Genomic DNA, 19879 nt, shown 5'->3' on the forward strand with positions numbered 1-19879 from the left:
TTCTGATGTGTTATTATTGAAATATGGTACCCAGAACATCCAACTTTATGTGCCGACAAAGCATACTGGAGGTGCCATTACTTTGGTATTTCAAAAGTTCTCAAAAAAACAGGAACGTAGAGGCATAGATAAATTCATTCTCAAATGAAATCCTGCATTACAACATTTTCTGATGTGTTATTATTGAAATATGGTACCCAGAACATCCAACTTTATGTGCCGACAAAGCATACTGGAGGTGCCATTACTTTGGTATTTCAAAAGTTCTCAAAAAAACAGGAACGTAGAGGCATAGATAAATTCATTCTCAAATGAAATCCTGCATTACAACATTTTCTGATGTGTTATTATTGAAATATGGTACCAAGAACATGTAAATATATATGTGCCGGCAAAGCATACTGGAGGTGCCATTACTTTAGTATTTTAAAAGTTCTCAAAAAAACAGGAACGTAGAGGCATAGAGTAATTCATTCTTAAACGAAATCCTGCATTACAACATTTTCTGATGTGTTATTGTTGAAATATGGTACCCAGAACATCCAACTTTATGTGCCGACAAAGCATACTGGAGGTGCCATTACTTTAGTATTTCAAAAGTTCTCAAAAAAACAGGAACGTAGAGGCATAGAGTAATTCATTCTTAAATGAAATCTTGCATTACAACATTTTCTTATGTGTTATTATTGAAATATGGTACCCAGAACATCCAACTTTATGTGCCGACAAAGCATACTGGAGGTGCCATTACTTTAGTATTTCACAAGTTCTCAAAAAAACATGAACGTAGAGGCATAGATTAATTCATTCTTAAATGAAATCCTGCATTACAACATTTTCTGATGTGTTATTGTTGAAATATGGTACCCAGAACATGTCTCTCCATGCAACTTTATGTGCCAACAAAGCATACTGGAGGTGCCATTACTTTAGTATTTCAAAAGTTCTCAAAAAAACAGGAACGTAGAGGCATAGAGTAATTCATTCTTAAATGAAATCCTGCATTACAACATTTTCTGATGTGTTATTGTTGAAATATGGTACCCAGAACATGTCTCTCCATGCAACTTTATGTGCCAACAAAGCATACTGGAGGTGCCATTACTTTTGTATTTCAAAAGTTCTCAAAAAAACAGGAACGTAGAGGCATAGAGTAATTCATTCTTAAATGAAATCCTGCATTACAACATTTTCTGATGTGTTATTATTGAAATATGGTACCCAGAACATCCAACTTTATGTGCCGACAAAGCATACTGGAGGTGCCATTACTTTAGTATTTCACAAGTTCTCAAAAAAACAGGAACGTAGAGGCATAGATTAATTCATTCTTAAATGAAATCCTGCATTACAACATTTTCTGATGTGTTATTGTTGAAATATGGTACCCAGAACATGCCTCTCCATGCAACTTTATGTGCCGACAAAGCATACTGGAGGTGCCATTACTTTAGTATTTCAAAAGTTCTCAAAAAAACAGGAATGTAGAGGCATAGATAAATTCATTCTCAAATGAAATCCTGCATTACAACATTTTCTGATGTGTTATTATTGAAATATGGTACCAAGAACATGTAAATATATATGTGCCGACAAAGCATACTGGAGGTGCCATTACTTTAGTATTTCACAAGTTCTCAAAAAAACAGGAACGTAGATCCATAGATTAATTCATTCTTAAAAGAAATCCTGCATTACAACATTTTCTGATGTGTTATTGTTGAAATATGGTACCCAGAACATGCCTCTCCATGCAACTTTATGTGCCGACAAAGCATACTGGAGGTGCCATTACTTTAGTATTTCAAAAGTTCTCAAAAAAACAGAAACGTAGAGGCATAGATTAATTCATTCTTAAAAGAAATCCTGCATTACAACATTTTCTGATGTTATTATTGAAATATGGTACCCAGAACATGCAAATATATATGTGCCGACAAAGCATACTGGAAGTGCCATTACTTTAGTATTTCAAAAGTTCTCAAAAAAATAGGGACGTAGAGGTATAGATTAATTCATTGTTAAATGAAATCCTGCATTACAACATTTTCTGATGTGTTATTGTTGAAATATGGTATCCAGAACATGTAACTATGTGCCGACAAAGCATACTGGAGGTGCCATTACTTTAGTATTTCAAAAGTTCTCAAAAATCAGAAACGTAGAGGCATAGATTAATTCATTCTTAAAAGAAATCCTGCATTACAACATTTTCTGATGTGTTATTATTGAAATATGGTACCCAGAACATGCAAATATATATGTGCCGACAAAGCATACTGGAGGTGCCATTACTTTAGTATTTTAAAAGTTCTCAAAAAAACAGGAACGTAGAGGCATAGATTAATTCATTCTTAAATTAAATCTTGCATTACAACATTTTCTGATGTGTTATTGCTGAAATATGGTACCCAGAACATGCAACTTTATGTGCCGACAAAGCATACTGGAGGTGCCATTACTTTAGTATTTCAAAAGTTCTCAAAAAAACGAGCATGTAAAGGTATAGATAAAATCATTTCTTAAAGGAAATCATAAATTACAACATTTTCTGATGTGTTCTTTATGAAATATGGTACCCAGAATATGCCGCTCCATGCAATTTCATGTGCCGATGAAGCATACTGGAGGTCTCATTACTTTAGTGTTTCACAAGTTCTCAAAAAAAAAAACAAGCATGTAGAGTTATAGATAAATTCATTATTTAACAAAATCTTGCATTACAACATTTTCTGATGTGTTATTGTTGAAATATGGTACCCAGAATATGCCACTCAATGCAGCTTTGTGTTTCGGAGAGATTGTTTTATTTCTGTTTTTAATGAAGAAGGTATTGTTATTATTACTATTAACATAATTATTATTTAATATATAGTTAACTTTATATTCACAATGCATATATAATCTGGCACATTTAACAGACTGAAGCTTTAGCAGAATACATTAAAGGTGCTCTGGATATGAGGATGCACATAATGTTTCGTTTGTCCTTGAAGTGATACTACCGGAGGTAAGATCACTTGACCACACATAATTACTATGCAGATTCTGATTATATTTGCGGTCAGTGAAAATAGAAAGTTTATTCTGTGTGATTATTCTCTTTATTGTTTTAAAGCTTACCATAATAATTCTGATTAAGCTTGAAGAATTTAATCGATTTCAAGCAGAAAGGTGTTTCAACACTGGATTATCCTGTTATTTGTAGTAAGTAGATTATTAAGCAACATCCATTGTAGTTTAATGACAACTCATAATCGGTGCCATAGATTCATTGTCTGTGTGAAATAATTTATATATTTTTAAATTATCAGATGGCTTCTGAACATGACTGCACACAAGATGTTTGGACTAGGCCTACGCATTTATTGACTTCTTTCTTCATAAAAGATTGTGATTGTTAATTGTGTTACATCACATGTTCAATATATTTGTTTTATTTGTAATAAATGATTATGGTAGTGCAGTATTGTCTAAGTTATTCTTTATTGCGTTAGAACTGGTTAGGTATATCGCTGGTTTGTGGTGATAAATATTATAAAAAAGTGTCGTCTTTCTGGCTCCTTCAGACACAGAAACCACTGATTAAAGAGTCATATGCTGTGTGCATACTCTTTAGTGAAAGTTTATCTAGACCTGTACAGGCTCATTTTTGAGAATATATTAAATCAATTACTAAGTCGGCCCATACAGTTACATGGAGAGGCATATTCTGGGTACCATATTTCAATAATAACACATCAGAAAATGTTGTAATGCAGGATTTCATTTAAGAATCAATTAATCTATGCCTCTATGTTCCTGTTTTTTTGAGAACTTTTGAAATACTAAAGTAATGGCACCTCCAGTATGCTTTGTCGGCACATAAAGTTGCATGGAGAGGCATGTTCTGGGTACCATATTTCAATAATAACACATCAGAAAATGCTGTAATGCAGGATTTCATTTGAGAATGAATTTATCTATGCCTCTACCTTCCTGTTTTTTTGAGAACTTTTGAAATACTAAAGTAATGGCACCTCCCGTATGCTTTGTCGGCACATATAGTTGCATGTTCTGGGTACCATATTTCAACAATAACACATCAGAAAATGTTGTAATGCAGGATTTCATTTAAGAATGAATTAATCTATGCCTCTACGTTCCTGTTTTTTTGAGAACTTTTGAAATACTAAAGTAATGGCACCTCCAGTATGCTTTGTTGGCACATAAAGTTGCATGGAGAGGCATGTTCTGGGTACCACATTTCAACAATAACACATCAGAAAATGTTGTAATGCAGGATTTCATTTAAGAATGAATTAATCTATGCCTCTACGTTCATGTTTTTTTGAGAACTTGTGAAATACTAAAGTAATGGCACCTCCAGTATGCTTTGTCGCCCCATAAAGTTGCATGGAGAGGCATGTTCTGGGTACCATATTTCAACAATAACACATCAGAAAATGTTGTAATGCAAGATTTCATTTAAGAATGAATTTATCTATGCCTCTATGTTCCTGTTTTTTTGAGAACTTTTGAAATACTAAAGTAATGGCACCTCCAGTATGCTTTGTCGGCACATAAAGTTGCATGTTCTGGGTACCATATTTCAACAATAACACATCAGAAAATGTTGTAATGCAAGATTTCATTTAAGAATGAATTAATCTATGTCTCTACGTTCCTGTTTTTTGAGAACTTTTGAAATAATACAGTAATGACACCTCCAGTATGCTTTGTCGGCACATATAGTTGCATGTTCTGGGTACCATATTTCAACAATAACACATCAGAAAATGTTGTAATGCAAGATTTCATTTAAGAATGAATTTATCTATGCCTCTACGTTCCTGTTTTTTGAGAACTTGTGAAATACTAAAGTAATGGCACCTCCAGTATGCTTTGTCGGCACATAAAGTTGCATGGAGAGGCATGTTCTGGATACCATATTTCAATAATAACACATCAGAAAATGTTGTAATGCAGGATTTCATTTGAGAATGAATTTATCTATGCCTCTACCTTCCTCTTTTTTTGAGAACTTTTGAAATACTAAAGTAATGGCACCTCCCGTATGCTTTGTCGGCACATATAGTTGCATGTTCTGGGTACCATATTTCAACAATAACACATCAGAAAATGTTGTAATGCAGGATTTCATTTAAGAATGAATTAATCTATGCCTCTACGTTCCTGTTTTTTTGAGAACTTTTGAAATACTAAAGTAATGGCACCTCCAGTATGCTTTGTCGGCACATAAAGTTGCATGGAGAGGCATGTTCTGGGTACCATATTTCAACAATAACACATCAGAAAATGTTGTAATGCAGGATTTCATTTAACAATGAATTAATCTATACCTCTATGTCCCTATTTTTTTGAGAACTTTTGAAATACTAAAGTAATGGCACCTCCCGTATGCTTTGTCGGCACATAAAGTTGCATGTTCTGGGTACCATATATCAATAATAACACATCAGAAAATGTTGTAATGCAGGATTTCATTTAACAATGAATTAATCTATACCTCTACGTTCCTGTTTTTTTGAGAACTTTTGAAATACTAAAGTAATGGCACCTCCAGTATGCTTTGTCGGCACATAAAGTTGGATGTTCTGGGTACCATATTTCAATATTAACACATCAGAAAATGTTGTAATGCAGGATTTCGTTTAAGAATGAATTACTCTATGCCTCTACTTTTTCTGTTTTTTTGAGAACTTTTGAAATACTAAAGTAATGGCACTTCCAGTATGCTTTGTCGGCACATAAAGTTGAATGTTCTGGGTACCATATTTCAACAATAACACATCAGAAAATGTTGTAATGCAAGATTTCATTTAAGAATGAATTAATCTATGCCTCTACGTTCCTGTTTTTTTGAGAACTTTTAAAATACTAAAGTAATGGCACCTCCAGTATGCTTTGTCGGCACATATATATTTACATGTTCTGGGTACCATAACACATCAGAAAATGTTGAAATGCAAGATTTCATTTGAGAATGAATTTATCTATGCCTCTACGTTCCTGTTTTTTTGAGAACTTTTGAAATACTAAAGTAATGGCACCTCCAGTATGCTTTGTCGGCACATAAAGTTGCATGTTCTGGGTACCATATATCAATAATAACACATCAGAAAATGTTGTAATGCAAGATTTCATTTAAGAATGAATTAATCTATACCTCTACGTTCCTGTTTTTTTGAGAACTTTTGAAATACTAAAGTAATGGCACCTCCAGTATGCTTTGTCGGCACATAAAGTTGCATGTTCTGGGTACCATATATCAATAATAACACATCAGAAAATGTTGTAATGCAGGATTTCATTTAACAATGAATTAATCTATACCTCTACGTTCCTGTTTTTTTGAGAACTTTTGAAATACTAAAGTAATGGCACCTCCAGTATGCTTTGTCGGCACATAAAGTTGGATGTTCTGGGTACCATATTTCAATATTAACACATCAGAAAATGTTGTAATGCAGGATTTCGTTTAAGAATGAATTACTCTATGCCTCTACTTTTTCTGTTTTTTTGAGAACTTTTGAAATACTAAAGTAATGGCACTTCCAGTATGCTTTGTCGGCACATAAAGTTGAATGTTCTGGGTACCATATTTCAACAATAACACATCAGAAAATGTTGTAATGCAAGATTTCATTTAAGAATGAATTAATCTATGCCTCTACGTTCCTGTTTTTTTGAGAACTTTTAAAATACTAAAGTAATGGCACCTCCAGTATGCTTTGTCGGCACATATATATTTACATGTTCTGGGTACCATAACACATCAGAAAATGTTGAAATGCAAGATTTCATTTGAGAATGAATTTATCTATGCCTCTACGTTCCTGTTTTTTTGAGAACTTTTGAAATACTAAAGTAATGGCACCTCCAGTATGCTTTGTCGGCACATAAAGTTGCATGTTCTGGGTACCATATATCAATAATAACACATCAGAAAATGTTGTAATGCAGGATTTCATTTAACAATGAATTAATCTATACCTCTACGTTCCTGTTTTTTTGAGAACTTTTGAAATACTAAAGTAATGGCACCTCCAGTATGCTTTGTCGGCACATAAAGTTGGATGTTCTGGGTACCATATTTCAACAATAACACATCAGAAAATGTTGTAATGCAAGATTTCATTTAAGAATGAATTAATCTATGTCTCTACGTTCCTGTTTTTTTGAGAACTTTTGAAATAATACAGTAATGACACCTCCAGTATGCTTTGTCGGCACATATAGTTGCATGTTCTGGGTACCATATTTCAACAATAACACATCAGAAAATGTTGTAATGCAAGATTTCATTTAAGAATGAATTAATCTGTGTCTCTACGTTCCTGTTTTTTTTGAGAACTTTTGAAATACTAATGTAATGGCACCTTCAGTATGCTTTGTCCAGTATACACACACACACACAGACACACACACACACACACACACACACACACACACACACACACACACACACACACATACATACATACACATACATACATACATACATACATACACACACACATACATACATACATACATACATACATACATACATACATATACACACACACACACACATGTTAGACTTGAGTAATGGATAACTTCTTATAAAGAACAGAAATTACATTACATTAAATCTCAGTTGGAAACATAATGTCACGTTTCTCCATACTTAAAAAAAAAAAACATTTAGTAATTACAAAATAATAATTTAACACATAGCTTACACCATTTATAGAGGCAGACAAGATAATCTTTTCAGGAGTAAGCTATTTATTTTCACTGTTAAATGAAAAATGCTGCCCGATCCACAGGCTTGCAATTCACATACAACTGTTCCTTTAAGAAATACGGCCAAAAGCACTGAGGGGGAGGGGTTAACAACCGTCCAACATTTTTAAGGTGGAATGAATAGTTCGACGAATAAGGAGCTGGCGAAAAAGGAGCTGGAGTCAGCCTCGTATTTTACTAGCGTCCCGAGATAACAACAGAAAAGCAGATGGGAAATAATTAGCGTAGCTGCTGTTCATAATATTAATGCATTCAATCTGATTCAACTGTAGTATAAAAGGTAAGTATTATGTGAATGCTTGGCTAAAGAGATGCTGCTGCCTTCACGTGCTATGGAAAAGATGATATTTTCCACTTGTGAACTGGTATTTACCAGTGTGTTCTGGGGCCTGTACCATGAAGCCGGATTAGGTGGCTAGCCAGCTATGTTTCAGCTTAGTTTCCGCCAACCCTGGGTTTTAGGTACTATGAAAGTAGCTCGGCTTTAATCGGTGTTCGTTGCCATGGTATCTTACGCTGCACGGCTAACCTGCTCCGGGGCAGGTTATGTTCTGGATTCAAGATCTCAGACTGAAGTTTGACCAATCAGCTGAGAGCAAAGAAACATATAGGTGACGTAACTTATTCCAAGTGTCTGTTGCAATGGCTTCACCTTTTCTTCCAAATCCGGTGGACATTTCAGCGCAAATTGTTTGACGAGCACTTCGTAGAGAAAGAGTTTATAGCCTGACAAAATCCCCTTGCCTTAACTGATAGTTACTTGTATGGAAGATACAGATTTTCCGCGGAAGGAAATTCTTATCTTTGCGAACTTCTTGAGCCGCACATAAAGAATTTAACACGTCGAATTCATGCACTTACTGTACCGCAAATTGTATTGCGTTGCGGGTTTTTTTTTTTTGTTTTTTTTTTTGCAAGTGGTAGTGCTACATTCTTGCACGGTGGGTGACGCACAGAAGCTAGGGGAAAACACGGTTTGTCAAACCATTCGCAAGGTGGTCCTCGCTCTGCAGGAGTGAAAAGTTTCATTAATAGTGCTCCCCGGACATTTATCGACCATGTCCATAAAAGAGGGCTTTTATAAAATTGCCAGTAAGATATATTGATAGGGTGACATCACATGAACACTTTTTTAAAGCAAATTTCACAAGTGTACTATACAATATAATACATGTTAAGAATTATTTTGAATCTTTTTTATTATTATTATTCTGTTAATCTTATGATAGGATTCCCAAGTCATTGCAACATGTATGCAGTCTATTGCTCCAATCTCCACTGCTCTAGGGGAACATGAGGCAGATTATGTTAATAGGAAGTCCTATCACAGCCATAATGTTCAGGTAGAGATGATGTGAATATGTGAGATGATTATTTTCTGTGAGATGAATCTTTAAATTAATAGTAACATTAACAGATATAACAATGATTTAATAAACATTTCATCTGCAGACGACTTGTGGTCATGAACATATATGATCAAGTTTGGATGCCAAATGGCCTGGCTCCATGCAGTGCTTGTCTCAAATTTTCCGTTAGTATGTGTTGTGTCAGCACTTTGAGGAAAGCAAGTTAAATTTGGTACAGTAAAAAACACTGTTAATTTGAACTGAGATAGAAAAACCTACACAATAACCCCCTATCATGACCCTCAGACAGGGCCACAGCACCGCTTCAGTGTGGCCCTCAGTAAAACCAGAGTGAAGATAGAGATGACCTTTGGCATCCTAAAGGCACATTTCAACTGTGTTCGGCGCTTCAGAGTCACCAGAGCGGGCATCACAGATAGTGACTGCATGTGCCATTCTGCACAATATATTAGCCACCAGTAGAACGGAGCGAGAAACACTACAAAACCAGCTTCTCCCCGATAAAACTGACCCGATCACACTTGACCACCCAGCTGGTGCAGATGTAGATGCAATCACCATACAATATTACACTTAATAAAAGCACATTGAAACTGCAGATATGTCTCAAATTGTTTATTGGTTTTGTGGGATGGGAGGGAGAAAGAGAGCAAGAGAAAGTTGCATTAATAAATATTCATACTAAAGTGTTACTTGGTTAAATAAGTTATACTATATATATATATATATATATATATATATATACAGTATATAACTATATACATACTGAGATCAGTTTTATCTAGCTGTTTGATTTTGTTTGGAGCCTCCTCAGCTCACAGTCAGCTCCTTTAGTGTGCAGTCTAGTTCAAGTCTCCTTTAGTGTGCAGTCTAGTTCAAGTCTCCTTTAGTGTGCAGTCTAGTTCAAGTCTCCTTTAGTGGACAGTCTAGTTCAAGACTCCTTTAGTGTGCAGTCTAGTTCAAGACTCCTTTAGTGTGCAGTCTAGTTCAAGACTCCTTTAGTGTGCAGTCTAGTTCGAGACTCCTTTAGTGGACAGTCTAGTTCAAGACTCCTTTAGTGTGCAGTCTAGTTCAAGACTCGTTTTGTACAGGGCCCTGACTGAGTCTGTTTCCACCTGAAACATAATTCCACCACAAACATGATCATTACAAGTTTTCTGGAGGCTCATCAAAATCACAAAAAGTTCCTTGACTTCCTACAAACACAGGACTGACTGTAATTTATGTCAAGGATTTTAAATCCTTACACATTTCTTCTGAAGCCCATTGAGGTAGAGGCCTCAGTTTCTGGGGCAGGTTGTGAAAAATCCTACAATAAAAGAGATGTGTAAGGGCCAGTCCCTTTTTTATGCCACACATTCAAATGTTTGCCACAATAAAAAGCCCAGTGCATTTACATCAGCAACTGTCTGAGAACACACAGACACAGTGTCTTCATCATTTCCTCCACCCTAATAAATAAAAATAGGCCAATGTAAAGCATAACTGTTGAAAAGCAGGTTATGTTTGGTAATTCTGTCTGCTGCATACTGACCTCTGTGTTGGAGACTGTGTGTATGTGTGCTGGCTTCAACAGGGACACTGTATTTCCCTCTACTGCAGAACATACAGTCAGCCATATTTACAACTTAAAAAAGTAGTAATGTATTGCACACGTACCCAGTGTTACTTGCTTAGAGGAGCCAGCACCAAAGTCAGATTGTACAGCACCTGTAATCCCATCCATAATCGGCCGTCCCTTATTGCCTACTCAGAGCCAACTACTCTGCCAGTGTATTCTGGTTTTCTGAATTTAATTCTTTATTTCTGTTTTCTGCAAACAAGTGTTTGTGATAAAATGTTCACAAAAGTAATAAAAGGTTGTGGTAAATACTCACCACTTTGAATTATATTTTTATATTTGGTCTTTATCTGCTGCCAAGAACATTTGGAGTTGGGGTTGCATCTAAAAATCAATGAATATAAATTTTTCTTAGTACCGGTAGGCTACATGCACATTTTTATATATTATAAAAATAGGCTATAGGCTATATTACACGTATAGGCTACACATACATACATAATTTTACATAAATATAGAACGTATTTGTTTAACTTACACATTAACAATAAGCAATCTTTCTCCAACAGTCTTCTCTTGCTTTGGCCGCAGAAACCGTATTGTTTCGAGCTTGAAATACATATTTAAATTCATCGTAATTATGAATGATTATCTCTTACTCCTCCGCGGAAAAATCGCGACCCGCGATTGGTTGTTCAGTGTCGACGTCACTCTTTTATGTGCACGCGCGCGTGGAGTAATCATAGCTTGAGGATCAAAGCCTGAGTTGACAGAGAAAGTTGATGAGCTGCATCATGGTACCAATAAAGCCTGATTGCATCGGTTTGGTTTTGTCAACTCAAAACTTATCCTGTAACCCCGAGTTTGTTCAACTACCTTCATGGTACAGGCCCCTGTTCAAGTGCTTTTGTTGTCGTAATGTCGCCGCAAGGTCTGTGTCAGTAGAGTATCTTTTTTATCTTTACAAAAAAAAAAAAAAAAAAAAAAAAACGTAAATGTGGTGCTTCTGATGATTAAAACATAATTAATAATTAAAAAAATAAAACATGACATAAAATGATTAAATATGAACCAAGGAAATTGCGGCGAAGTTGAAAATGTGATAATTAACAATCGTTAATGACACAACATATGCCTATTTCACAAAAATGGCCGCCGAGACCGGAAGTAGGGTAAACTCTTTTCCGGTGAGAGCGCTAGCAGTAGCAGTCGGAGAATAATGGCGGAGACGAAAAGCAGTCAGACTTGTTGCGCACCTTTTTGTTTCAATTCAAAAAAGAAACAACCTTATTTATCGTTCCACAGCTTTCCTTGCGACGATATGTTGAAGAGGCGTTGGATTTGGGCTATACGAAGAGAGGAGGGACCGACGTTTATAGTCAGGAAAGGCAGCACTTTTTTGTGTTCTAAGCACTTCACGGAGGATGAAGTCCGTGTTAGAGAGTCCGGTCGTAATTATCTTACACCCCAGGCCGTGCCTTCCCGGTTTACATGGAACAACTGGGGAGAAGTTAAATTACGCCAGACACGGACGGCAAAAAGAGGTGTCTGTTGTGTACAGGAGGAAGCAGAAATGGAGAGTGCTGATGTCGCGCTGCTGGTACAGTCGCGCTCCCCCCGGTGAGTGTAACATGTTGTCATCCAAAAATGATTGTAGCATATAGTAGCAGTTATGCTAACAGTGGAGCATGTTAGTAAGATGAATGTGTTGTATGTAATTATTTGCAGGGTCTGCTGCGGAGTCCAACCCAATACCGCGATTTAAAATATAGCTATTAACTTACTGGTAACACCCCACCAGGAACACTTGTGCACATTGACAGGGAACATACATGAGCAAAGATAATTCTAGTTATTAATAAATGTGCAACAATGGAGACAATATGAACAATTGATTAAACAGAACTAAAAAATAAATAAAAAATGGTAAAGTGAGGCTGTTGGGTGAATAGTGAATAGTGATGTTCTAACTGTTCTATAACTGCATAAACATGTAATAGCAATTTACCAAATTAATACGATTTTTTTTTCCTCTAATGATAAAGTGTCATGTTTAACACCAAAAAAAAAAAAGTTTTCTTTTGTTCTTTAATTAGGTGCTCTTGATGAGGCACTAGAAAAAATAAAGGAGCTGGTTCTGGAAGAACTGGTGTCAAGGCTTACCATCTCCCGATCTTTGCTGGATAGATGGTGTGTATCTGATGAAGACTTCAGGTATTTCACAAGGTTCTCATCCAAAAACATATTTATGGTTTTCTGGAGGTTCGCATTGTTATCACATGGGCAAACTACTTATACCTTGTGTTGGGATCCATTCAAATATGGATGACCCGTGAACAGGTGAATCGAACAATGCCTGTGAAATTTCAGCAGTACTGTCCAAATGTGAGGGTCATTATTGACTGCACAGAGTTCAGATGTGAGAGCCCAGAGGCAATTACCCTTCACTCTGAAACATTCTCAACCTACAAGAGCCATACCACTTTCAAAGCTTTGATTGGAGTTGCACCCTGTGGTGCAATCACATTTGCATCAAAGTTGTTCACTGGCTCTATTTCTGATAAGGAGTTGACAAGGCAGTCAGGAATCTTGGACTTGCTGGAGTCAGGTGATGAGGTTATGGCAGACAAGGGCTTTCTCATTGGAAAGCTATTGGAGGTTGTTGGGGCAAAACTAATCATTCCCCCTTTCAAGCACAGAGACCAGTTCAGCAGAGAGGAAACAGAGAGAACCCAGGCCATAGCCAGACTCCGCATCCTTGTGGAGCGCGTAATAAGGCGGGTAAAAGAGTACCACATTTGGGATTGCCCAATTCCCCTCACCTTGGCAGGCACAGTGAATCAGATGTGGTCCTGCTGTTGCATGATGGCAAATTACCAGGGTCCTTTAGATTTTGAAGGCGAGGTAAAATACTGGAAAGAGTGAACATGCCAGCCAGGAACATCATCCAAATTTGGTGACGCTGACACATCGGTGATGTGGACACATCGATGATGTTAACACACACACACACACACACACACACACACACACACACACACACACACACACACACACACAGTTACTGCTTTATTTCCTCATTTGTAATGCTGTTCAGTTCATTGCATTTTGATGTTCATGTCATGCTTTTGTTCTCAATATATAGTATAACTGTACATATCTGTTGTAAAACCATGTAAAATGATCCATGTTATCCACTGGTTCAGGAGTGATGCCCTGACAAAACATGTATATATTCCACTTGATTGTAATCTGATTTGCACATCATGCACTTTACATACATTTTTATTTATTATTAACTGTTGTCAAAATTAAAACTGGTTAGTTGTTTTTTTGTTTTTTGTTACCTGGGTGCGTGGCCTATGCCAGGTCTGCTGTTTGCTTGTGCAAGCAAGGGCAGCTGGAACATTTTTGGTTCCTAATGTACTGTAGTGTGCTGTCTGGTAAAGTAGTGCTACCAGGTGGTTGCACAAACTTCTTCCAGCAGCACAACGACAAGTATAAGCTGCCATTTGAGGTGGATAGTTGGATTCAAGCGTGATCTGAAGAAAGTGATAGAAAGACTAATATATTTCACATCTTCATTTAACCTTTGTGTGTTGTTCATTTAGGGTGTACATTGTTTTTTGGGTGGTCTCTAGAGACACTAAAATATGTTTTTGTAACATGATTTTTTTTTTTTTTAAACGTAATATCACTTACTGCATTAATGTTTTTAGTCTAAAATTTGTTTATTATTATTTATTTGCCTTAATTTCGTTATTTTCATGTTTAGATAAAACAGCGAAGTTAAATTAAATTCACTGGAAAGATGTACAATTCTTAGTTTCATTCATGGTGGTAACATGAAAATGAGCCATAATCTAGTGTAATTCATTATGAATTCTGCGCTCTCCTGGACTAAATAACATTGCATTTTTTTTTAAAGCTACTAGAAATCTCACATACAATCAGACATCATTTCAATTTATTTATTGATTTTGTGGGTAAAGATATAGTAAGTGTGAGATTAGTCATCAAGTGTAATGCAATTTTAATGAATGTTTTTTAACAGTGTCTATAGCTGCTATTGCTAATTGATACTGAGACAAGTAATACATTAGAATGTATCTGGTTATCAGAAAATATACCATTCATCATTAGCTAAATCCAGTAAGTTATGTATTTACCTCAAGCTGATGTGGTTCCTCACGCTTTCTTAATGACCTATAACATCTGGCCCTAATTACCACTGTCCCTGCAATAATATTTGAGACTGAAGTGTCCAAATACTAGGGCTGGTCCGAATACCATTTTTTTGCGCTTCGAAGCTTCGATAGGAATTAACATCGAATATTCGAAGCTTCGGAGGGAGGGGGCTGAACATATTCTTCTCTCTAATAAAGGCAGGAATCTCTATGCGTCTGTCTGTTTGCATTTAGATTATTTATCTTGCATTTAGAACCGTTCATCCAATCGACTTCACGAGTGCAGTGTCACATTTGGTGCATTAGACACGCGAGACGTGACACGTTCAGAATTAATAAACTTTTAATACAGAACAGCGCGAGCGCGCCTCACGCGCAGGGCTCCGAGAACGGACACTGCACTAGTGATACAAAACACAGCCTAATATTTTTCTGAGTAACAAATAACTCTCAAATCAGAAATCAGCAGCACAGTAATTACTGACACAGTAAAGGGTAGGCTAATATATTCTTTCTATTCTATTTCCACAATGTCAAAGCAACGCAGCTTATAGCCTACAAGCTCAGGCATGCACTTCTGCCCATACAAACTCCGCTGTTCTGCGCTCTAAAATAAGAGTATTGTATTTCGCCCAAAAATGCTAAAAAAATAACCGTGTGAGAGCGTGTTTTATCATGTTATAGCCAGATATGACGACGCTTACAGCACGCGTCACCGCAGATCAGCATCTATTCATCAAGCCAACGTGCAAACTATCGCAAATCAAAGTGAAAGTGGGTCGCAGATTCTTTAACACACAATCAACTTCATTAAAAGTAAAGAACCGAAATGATCTTACCAGGGCTGTTGCCGCTCTCTTATTGCGGTCTTTGATTTAGAAATTTTAGCTGACGATCAGTAAAATGCAGCTTATCTGTTGCTAGTGACGTGCACTCCATTACATCTGCCTATAGCGCGGGATTTGAAGTTCGGATTCATATCCGTTTTGCAAAAACACATTTATGTGTTCATTGTTCATATTGATAAATCAGAGAGAACTATCCGATCTGAGAAAACGCATGCCAGCCCCATTCAAGCGCGAATGGGAACCGTTTCTAGGGGGATGCCAGGTGTGAAAAAAAAAAAAAAAAAAAAATTTTAAACGAATATTCGAATGCCAAATTTGAAAATCGAATACCAACCCACCGAACGAATATTCGAATACTCGAATATTCTGGTACAGCCCTACCAAATACACACATACACACATGGTTAAAACTGATTTTGTTTTATTACACCGCTTTGAAATGATCCATTAAATCAACAAAAGATAAATTGTAAATTGGCTATCGTAAATATAACATACCTTGGTAATCAAAAATAAATTGCTCAAAAAAGAATTTGTACCCTTTGTCCAATTTTGATCTTTTCACATCTCCCTGAAAACTGTCAACAAAACAGACAACATCTGATATATGAATGACTGAGAGAAAACGCGCTGTTCACGGTCCATTTTAAAAACGAATGGCGATCGTAGCGGGTGCATAGACAGTATGAGCGGGCGGTGGCACGACCGGAAGTATCGCTACCCTACTTCCGATCACGGCCGCCATCTTGTGAAATAGGCCTATTGTATAGGCTACAAAAACTATCTGCTAACAGTATTCATGACTCTTGCGTTGCTCTCCGCCATTTTGAAAAGGTCAAAGGTTATCTCATCTCGGCAACTCGTGCATCAAAATATTCTACGAGTTGCCCAGTGGAAAATACCACATGAGGGGGTGTTCATGTGCATTTTCCATGTCGGCTTTTGGTATTTACCATAATTACCATAGCATGTGAAGGCACCATGCGTCTTTAATCTAGTTTTAAACTGGGACAGCGAGTCTGAGCCTCGAACAATATCAGGAAGGCCATTCCCGAGTTTAGGAGCTAAATGTGAAAACGCCCTCCCTCCTTTAGTGGACTTAGATATCCTAGGAATGACCAGAAGCCTCGAATTTAGTGATCTTAAAGATCCGTTAAATACCCAGGAGATAAACCATTTAGGGCTTTATAGGTCATTAGTAATACTTTGTAGTTGATAGGGAACTTAATAGGTAACCAGTGTAGAGATGATAGAATTGGTGTTATATGATCATATTTTCTTGACCTAGTAAGAACTCTAGCAGTTGCATTTTGGACTAACTGTAGCTTGTTTATTGAGGATGCAGGACAACCAGCTAATAAAGCATTACAGTAATCAAGTCTCGACGTCATGCATGATCAACTTTTCTGCATCAGAAACTGATAGCATGTTACGTAGCTTAGCAATGTTTCTAAGGTGGAAAAAGGCTGTTCTTGTAACATGAAATATGATTTTCGAAAGACAAGTTGCGATCTAGTATAACACCCAGGTCTTTTACTATAGTGGATAAAGTAACAGGACATCCTTCTAAATTAAGAAGGATGTAAGATGTTTTGTAAGATGTTTTGTGGGCAGTTTTTTGGACCAATAAGTAATACCTCCGTTTTATCTGAATTTAATAGCAGAAAATTACACGTCATCCAGTATTTTATATCTTTAACACACTCTGTCAATATATAATTGAGTGTCATCAGCATAACAGTGGAAATTAATTCCATGTTTTCTTATAATATTACCAAGTGGCAGCATATATATTGAGAATAGCAGGGGGCCTAACACAGATCCTTGCGGCAGGAGATGAACCCCGTTCTTTCCAGACGTGCACATGCACGTGGTGAAGTTGTGGACTGCACCACAATCTGCGCGCACCCACTCTGCCACGCAGGGTTCACGGCCAACCATGCTTCTGCAGGGGAGGCAGCTTCTGCTCTTCACGCCATGGCAATACTCCAGGTGTTCTAGGCAAAAAAACAGTCACTCCCTCCGGCCTCTTTGGTGACGCCGTGGAGTCGGTCACGGAGCGTTTCTCCGAGACACAGAAGCGCGCCAAGGCGATGAGCCATGTGATGCCCCGTCGCTCACTCCAGGCATCATCTGCGAGGTCCCGCTCTTCTTCTGCACCTCGCCGGGCTCAAGGACCGGCTAGACAGCCCGCCGTGGCGCCCTGCCCCGAAACGGACGCTCGTTTCGGCCGAAACAAGCAGTGGTCAGGGCCTGGAAGGAAACGTCAGGGTCAGAAGAGGAGCCCGCGCCGCGATAGAGCCAGCGCGCCATCCTCAGCTACCAAGCCATCTTCCTGACGGACCGATAAAGAGGAAGAGAGAGCGTACTGGAGGCCCCGCCCCCAAGCGTCATGTTCAAATGCATCATGTCCCCCATGATCCTACGGGCGACGATTGCTATGTGTGTTTAAATGGTTTTGATGTGGAACTCACACAAACACCATGTATCCATTCACAGTCATTTCCCCCTGTGGCTCAGTGGCGAAATCAAAGGCTTTCGCGCCAGAGACCCTTGTTCGAATTCCGGCTCTGGAGTCAGATAAAATTTAAAAGAGCTTTTTCTTCCTCTTGCACCCAACACTGTGTCACTCGCCCTGTCTCAGAGCAGCGCAGAGCCACAACACATGATTATAATGGCCTCTCGAGGGCGCGAGAGTGCCAACACCACACAATGCCCGCCGCGAGCCGCCCTCCCGCCAGTGCTTCTAGCCTCGTGTGGACAGGGCTCCGGTCAAAACACGGCATCAGTGGCTACGGTGGCCATTGAGCTAACGCGTGTGTGGCCGTTGCGGGGACCCTAAATGAGCTGGACGCTCTGCACTCACGAGTGCTGAGCACACTTACGGAGACGGGCGCGCCTTCTACCAGGCGCCTCTACGCTCTGAAGCGGGGAGTTTTCACAAAATGGTGCCAGGACATTGGTATTGACAAGGGGACCTGTTCCGTGTCGGATGTTTTGCGCTTTCTACAGCACAGAATGGATTGCGGGAGTTTGCCATCCATGCTGAAGGTGTATGTGGCCACTATTGCTGCTTTTCATTCCCCGGTTGACAGGCAATCGATCGGTAAGCACGCTCTGGTAATCAGTTTTCTCAGGGGACCGAGGAGATTGTGGCTTTCACGGCCGCCCACCGTGCCGCCGTGGGATCTAGCTCTAGTTTTGAGGGCTCTATCTCTACCACCGTTCGAGCCCTTAGCTTCAATTGCGGTTAAGGAGCTTTCCCTGAAGACGGCCTTGCTTCTTGCTCTCGCCTCTGCAAAGCGTATTGGAGACTTACACGCGTTTTCGGTGAACGATGATTGCATCTGTTTCGAACCTGGCGACTGTAATGTCACTCTCCGGCCGAGACCACTCAATACACCATTTAGAGCACAGGTTAGGGCCTGTTAGGGCTTGCAGATGTATGTGGATCGCTCGGCCACCTTTCGTCAGTCGGACCAGCTGTTCGTGTGCTTTGGTGGATGTAATAAGGGACGTGCTGTATCAAAACAGAGACTTTCTCACTGGATTGTGGACGCTATTGCGTTGGCTTACGAATGCCAGGGGAAAGACTGCCCCCTCAACATCAGAGCTCATTCTATGGGGGCAATTGCTTCCTCATGGGCCTGGTCTAGAGGTATGTCTATCCAGGATTTATGTCTTGCTGCTGGCTGGTCTTCCCAGAACACATTCGCCAGGTTTTACAAGCTGGACATACCCTCTGTAGCTTCACATGTACTTTCGGTGAGTTAAGTTTTATTCATGTGTTGTGAACGATCATACGCCTCCTCCAGAACACCTATGAGGGGTCTACCAGCCATGTACGAGTTCAAGGAGGAGTGACAAGCGACTTTCAAGTGAATTCGGGAGTTAGACAGGGCTGCATTCTCTCCCCCAGCCTGTTCAACATTGTCGTGGACTGCATCATGAGGCGGGTCTTCTTTGGACGACGCGGAGTGAGATTTGGAGCCTGGTTCGACGAATATGCTACCGACCTGATGTATGCTGACGACTGTGTTTTTCTCACCGATGATGGTGCCGAAGCCTCCACAATTATCCAGGATATCGTCGAAGAAGCTACAAGATTTGGGCTTAAAATCA

The sequence above is a fragment of the Squalius cephalus genome, assembly GCF_949319135.1.
Source record: "Squalius cephalus genome assembly, chromosome: 20".
In the NCBI taxonomy this organism is placed as follows: domain Eukaryota; kingdom Metazoa; phylum Chordata; class Actinopteri; order Cypriniformes; family Leuciscidae; genus Squalius; species Squalius cephalus.